This window comes from Phyllostomus hastatus, unplaced genomic scaffold (genome assembly GCF_019186645.2).
Source record: "Phyllostomus hastatus isolate PE091 unplaced genomic scaffold, TTU_PhHast_1.1 phas_scaffold_442, whole genome shotgun sequence".
Lineage (NCBI taxonomy): Eukaryota > Metazoa > Chordata > Mammalia > Chiroptera > Phyllostomidae > Phyllostomus > Phyllostomus hastatus.
Window position 1 is genome coordinate 4,851,098 of NW_025334030.1, and position 5,538 is coordinate 4,856,635.

The window sequence follows — 5,538 nt, forward strand, 5'->3', positions numbered from 1 at the left end:
CCCCCTTCCTCTTTCTAAAAATAAATAAATAAATAAAATCTTTTTTAAAAAGATGCTGTTGTCAGGCAAGGAAATTATTATTTATGAATTAACCCAAAGTGAAAGATTAGTTAGAGGAATGTTCTGGTTCCCAGAGGATGGAAATTACAATTCAGTTGCCACATCTGGCTCAGCTGTATGGTTTTTATTAACTCTTAAATGTTAACAACTCAGAAAACTAAATATTACAATGCATAATATCAAAAGCAGTTTGGACACCTTAAAGCCAAATTCTGTCTTCAGAACACCTAGAGAATTACACACATTAGATTCACAAATTTTCTGTTCCTCATGGGCATCTATGTTCTATCAGTTTATAAATGGACTCAGCAATGGTTCCTATGTTTAACCCATTTACCTCCAAATTATAATATTGAATAAAAGACTTGCCCTCTCTCCTTCCCTCCTTCATGGCTCCTCCACACTTGCTCTGACCAATCACTTCCTCTCTAACGTATCTAGATTAACAGCAGCAGATTGCAGATGTGCAGAGGCCTGAAGGTGCCCTGCAGACACAGCCCCGATGACTGAACTACACCAAGATGTGGAACACACATAGCCTGCCAGAGTGCTCGGGAAGAGAGAGAGCAAAGTGGGCACAGCCCACTCAGAGGCTGAGAATGGTGCGGAGGAGAAAAAGAAAGACTGCAGGTCACCAACAGCCCAGTCTCCCACCCCATCCAGCAAGGCCCAGTCCCCAGACCAGAAGAGAATCATCTGCCTGAGGTCAAAATCCAGTTGTGATGGTATAAGAACAACTTTAAAACAGTAAGCAAAAATGACTCTAAGACTGAAAAGAAAAAATGTTCATCTTCCAGCCAGTACAAGGCAAATAGCACTTTCACAAGTTGTTTCTTGATGTCCCAACTGAGGAATAACTGAGGCAAAGTTTTACCTGTGCTCTGCAGAAAGAATATAATAATTCTATGAAGGAAAGCTCTTTGCATCAGAACACTGGATTTGTTTTTGTTTCAAGGTCTTTGGAAAAGATACTAAGATCTCTATTCCAGCTTTCTCTACAACCCTAATAAAGAAAATCAGGCTCAGCCCAGCCTCAACCAGACACCGCACAGGGTTCTGCATCCAGCTCCACACCAAGTCCACACACGAAGAGAGTGCCTTCTCCACCCCAGAGAAGCCCACCCACCTGAAGCCAAGATGTTAGTAAGCGGGCTAAGGCCAAGACTACCAAAAAGTGGCCACAGTGAGCAACATTCAAGGTCTTTGTGATGTTTGACCAGCCTCAGATCCAGGAGTTTAAGGAGGTCTTCAACATGATGGACCAGAACTGAGACAGCTTCATTGACAAGGAAGACTTGCATGACATGCTGGCCTTGCTGGGGAAGAACCCCACGGAGTACTTGGAGGTCACGATGAGCGAGGCCCCTGAGCCCATCAGCTTCACCATGATCCTGACCATGTTTAGGGGGAAGCTGAATGGCAAAGACCCCGAAGATGTGATCCCCAATGCCTTCACTCGCTTAGACAAGGAGGCCTCAGGTTTTATCCACAAGGACCACCTTCCAGAGCTGCTCACCACCATGGGTGACCGCTTCACAGACGAGGTAGTGGAAGAGATGTATGTCGAAGCACCCATTGACAAGAAGGGCAATGTCAAATGTGGAGTTCACCAGCATCCTCAAACATGGTGCCAAGGTCAAAGATAACTAGGCTCCCCAGCCCCATGCCCAGGCCCCTATCCCAGTCACCTGCTCCCCCCACATGCAGTCTGCACCTGCTCCATGCCCATGGGACTCCCTCAGGGGAGCCTCCTTCTGAGGGGTTAGGGGCTTGGCTCCCAGTGGAGGAAAGGGGCCAAAAGAGAGCAGTCCCAGGCATGTGTCACATAGCCAATGTGAAGCAGGTGTGCCCATTATGATCTTCCAAGAAAGGATCATCTAGGGAACTGGGCCAGAGGGCTAGGCCTGTGGGTCGAAGGAAAGGCCCCGTAGAAGAGCCCAGGCCTCAGCTGTTGCCTGCCTGGAATGGGCTGTCCCCACTGGAAGGGCCCCGTGTACTGCCCTGGGACACCACTTCATACGAACCCCGTGCAGGGGATGAAAGCCCTTTCCCAGTCATTGCCACAAACACACAAACTTCACCACAGTCCCTTCTCAGAGGACAGGATGACAGACCCCTCCCCTCGGCCCTGCCCCCACACCACTGGGAGTGTGCTCCAAAAGGTGCTGGAGGGTGGAGCTTGTCTCAGGGGAGGCAGAGTCTCTAATAGAAGGCTGAGCACTGGAAAGAAAAGAAAACGAAAGACAAGACAGGAAAGGGAGGGGAGGGGAGGGGAGGGGAGGGGAGGGGAGGGGATCAGTCCTGGCCAGTGGTTCAGCTGGTTGAAGCATCTATGTACACCAAAAGGTTCTGGGTTCGATTCCCAGTCAGGGCACATACCTGGATAGCAGTTTGATCCCAAGTCAGGGCACGTAAAGGAGGCAACCAATTGATGCTTCCTTCTCTCTCTCTGCCCCTTCTTCTCTCTCCAAAATCAATAAACATATCTTCAGGTAAGAATTTTTTAAAAAGCAAATGTGCCCTTCTGGTGTCAAATGTCCTGATTATAGCGGCATTCACAGACAGGTACATATTTGTTTCTTTATTCTCCAAAGATTCATCTTACAAACTATTAAAATCTATATGTGGACACCTAGAAAATACGTGTTGGTAACTGTCCCTATCAATCTTCTCTTGAAAATAGTTTCCAGTTCTGGGAAGTCCACCCTTCATCTCTGCCTTTGAATTTCATCCATGAATTCTTAGGTCTGGATGGAGTGGTTCAACAAAGTAGGCAAGATAGTTCTGGTTCTCAGACTCCCAAATCCAAGAACTCTAGAGATTTCCATGTGACAAAATCCCAGACAGTTCTGAATGTCTCCAAGGGAAAAGCAAAACCAACTAGGGCAGAGGGCTATGTGAACAGAACACCTGACGGAAAAGCCAAGAGTCTCCCTGCACATGGCCAGTCAGAAACCACTGGGATCTTACACAGTCTCAGAAATGTCCGACTCTTAGCCATATTCTTATATTCTACACAAATGTCATCTGTGCATTAGTCATCTCGAACTTCTACATGAGATACAGAATTAATGCTCTGGCAGAGCAGCTACGGTCACTAATCTCCATTGTGGACATCCATCATGCGGAACAGGCAGCACCATGCAGTGTGGCGTCACAAGAACAATTAAATGTGGAGGTCCTCTACTGAAAGTTCACAGCTAACATAATGAAATTAGAAAAGATACAGAACAACTTACAAAACTTGTTTGAGAACGGTGACTGACCCAACTAATTGGTTGGGCCAACTTGAAACCTCACTCTTCCGTTTGAAGGTGCTGCCAGAGGCGGCGTTCTGATGGAGCGCTCCCTGCTGGCCGGAGGAACAAGCAGCAAGGCATCCACAGCCATGTTTGCGCTTGGTGGTCTCCAGCTCAGGAAAGCGGGAGGGGGATAATTTTGGTTCCTGTGCAATAAAAGTTGACCTTGACTCTCTGAGGAAATTTTCAGCGCTGCTGCCTGAAGAAAAGAGACCCATCTCGGGCGGTCTCAGGAAGAACTTGGTGAACTGGATGACTGTGGTTCAGTGGTCATTATGAGTGTGTCAGCAAACACCCTCCACAACATGCCTTTTAGTCCTTCCCACCCTCCCTTACACCCCAGCCCTCAGACAAAGGCATATATCATGTACCAACAAACCTGATGAGGTCCTTTAAAGAATCAGCCGTAACTCTCCAAAGGTAATAAAAAGCCCTGATGGACAGGCTTGCTTCAAAGAAATAACACCAGCATTTTGTCTCTCTTTTTTTTCCCCTCTTCTACTATTATGTCCTGGTTTAAATCATCTGTGTATCTTAACTTCTCAATTGAATATTGGTAAGAATATCAGGCAAAGCAGATAAATCATCCCATTCACTGTGTTGTGTTTTGTTTTGCTCCTCTAACTAATACTCAACTGAGCTGATTGTCACCCACCGCAAGTCAAGAATCTGTGAGACACGGGACTGAAGCACTAAATAAATTTAGTCTGAAAACAAAACTAATCTTTAAACCAAAAGTATAATGTGATTTGATACAGGATGAACAACACTGAATTGTTAAAGATTATAGGTGGATTACACAACTTTTGAAAAAGGATGCCTGTATTAAATGTTGAAACCCATTGCAGCATAATAGCATGCTCTTTATCTTTTGCTGACTAAAATAAAGAAATAACTGGTGGTTCCTAGCCTCTGTTTGCCATATGGGTTGCCTGGTTTTTATTAATAATTATTTAGGTACCGTAAGTTCTGTAATATAAAAGATATTCTGTTTTTATCTGCAACGTACTTTATAATTTTTTAAAGATTTTATTTATTTACTTTCAGAAAGAGGGGAAGGGAGGAAGAGAGACAGAGAGAGAAAAATCAATGTGTAAGAGATACATCAATCAGTTGCCTCTTGCACACCCCCAACTGGGGACATGTCCCGCAACCCAGGCATGTGCCCTGACTGGGAACTGAACCTGTGACCTTTCATTTTGCAGGCCAGCACTCAATCCACTGAGCCACATCAGCCAAGGCACATTTTATAATCATTCCTATGAGATGTATTTTGCATAATTAGATAAGCTAATAACTAAATTGGTTACATCATTTGTATTATTTAGCCAAATGGACAAGAATTGTGCCTGATATACCTGGCTTTTAATAAATACTCACTGGTTAAAAAAAAAAAAACACTTGTCAATTGGATTCTTACAAAAATAACTATTGAAGTATGGAATTTCCTCAGGAAACTAAAAATGTAACTGCCTTTTGACCCAGCAATTCCACTGCTGGGCTTATACCCTAAGAATCCTGAAACACCAATTCAACAGAATCTATGCATCACAAAGTTCATAGCAGCACAATTTACAATAGCCAAATGTTGGAAGCAACCTAAGTGCCCATCAGTAAATGAGAGGATGAAAAAACTGGCACATTTACACAATGGAATACTATGTAGCAGAAAGAAAGAAGGAGCTCCTACCCTTTGCTACATCATGGATGGAACTAGAGAGCATTATGCTAAGTGAAATAAGCCAGGCAGTGAAAGACAAATATCGTATGGTCTCACCTATAAGTGGAAACTAATCAACAAAACAAACAAGGAAGTAAAATATAACCAGAGACATTGAAATAAAGAACAAACTGACAGTGACCACAGGGACTGGGGTAGAGGGATAATGGGAGAAAATAGGGGAAGGGTCGTCAAGGAACATGCATAAAGGACACATGGACAAAGCCAAAGGAGATAGGATCGAGGGTGGGAGGTAGGGATAGATGGGGTGGGGAAGGGAGGGTGGCGAGGGGGTGGGAGGAATGGAGACAACTATACCTGAACAACAATTTCAAAAAGTATTTAAAAAATCACTGTTGACATATAAACATGTGACAGTGTTACCAAATGATATTTTTTCAAGGCCTAGAGGACTTGGTTGTTGTCATATGTTGGGTTATTTTTTTTAACTTATTGGGG

At 44.2% G+C, this 5,538-nt stretch overlaps 2 pseudogenes; both read left to right on the forward strand.

Annotated features, from left to right (window-relative positions):
- The first annotated feature begins 562 nt into the window (after positions 1-562).
- Positions 563-3,325, forward strand: LOC123807203 (annotated as a pseudogene).
- On the forward strand, positions 1,194-1,710 carry LOC123807108 (annotated as a pseudogene).
- Positions 3,326-5,538: the final 2,213 nt, after the last annotated feature.